Here is a 630-nt window from a genome sequence, read left to right as displayed (position 1 = left end):
GCGCGTGGGCTCGGGTTCTCCCACGCGCTAAATATTGATCCCTCCAAACTCTATGCTACGGCCGCCGTCGACCTGTAACACCCTGCCTTGCTTCTTGATAACCCATTATACGGGCTGCTTCGCTGACCTAATGCATGACTCAGAGGACTGCGCTCTTTAATGGAAATATTTAAACACTCTGGCGCTGAGGCAAAGGTCAGGTCGCCAAAAAGGAAGAGAGGGACGGTTATGTGTGCACTGGTAAGTTTGCATGAATTCATGAACTCCTGTACGTGAGCAAAATTTGTATACACACGCAGGCGAGGGTGAGCGTGCGTGTATGTGTTTAAAAAATGCCCTACGTTTCTAAATTAATAAAAAACATCAAATAAAAAAAATATATATTGGATAAACACCACTTCTAATGTTATCCAATAAAGGGAGAGAAATTGAGAAAAAAAAAGAAAACATACTAACATATTTGTACCTGACTTGCTGATATCATGAATATCAAATTTATATCATGGAAGCTGGTCATGGAAACAAGGAAATGGCCGAGGAAGGCCGGGGGCGCGATGCGGTTGATGAAGTGGGAAAGGCTTAACAGGTAGTCTATGTAGGGCACAATTTAAGAGGCTCTCCCCTTTTCTT

At 43.3% G+C, this 630-nt stretch overlaps 1 protein-coding gene across 1 annotated transcript in view; it reads right to left on the bottom strand.

Moving 5' to 3' along the window:
• Positions 1 to 630, bottom strand: part of LOC119587972 — a 35,733-nt gene that overhangs the window by 23,336 nt on the left and 11,767 nt on the right. The window lies entirely within an intron of this gene.

Source organism: Penaeus monodon, chromosome 23 (assembly GCF_015228065.2).
Source record: "Penaeus monodon isolate SGIC_2016 chromosome 23, NSTDA_Pmon_1, whole genome shotgun sequence".
NCBI lineage: Eukaryota > Metazoa > Arthropoda > Malacostraca > Decapoda > Penaeidae > Penaeus > Penaeus monodon.
Note: the sequence above shows the minus strand (reverse complement) of the source record. Positions and strands in the feature narration are given on the sequence as shown.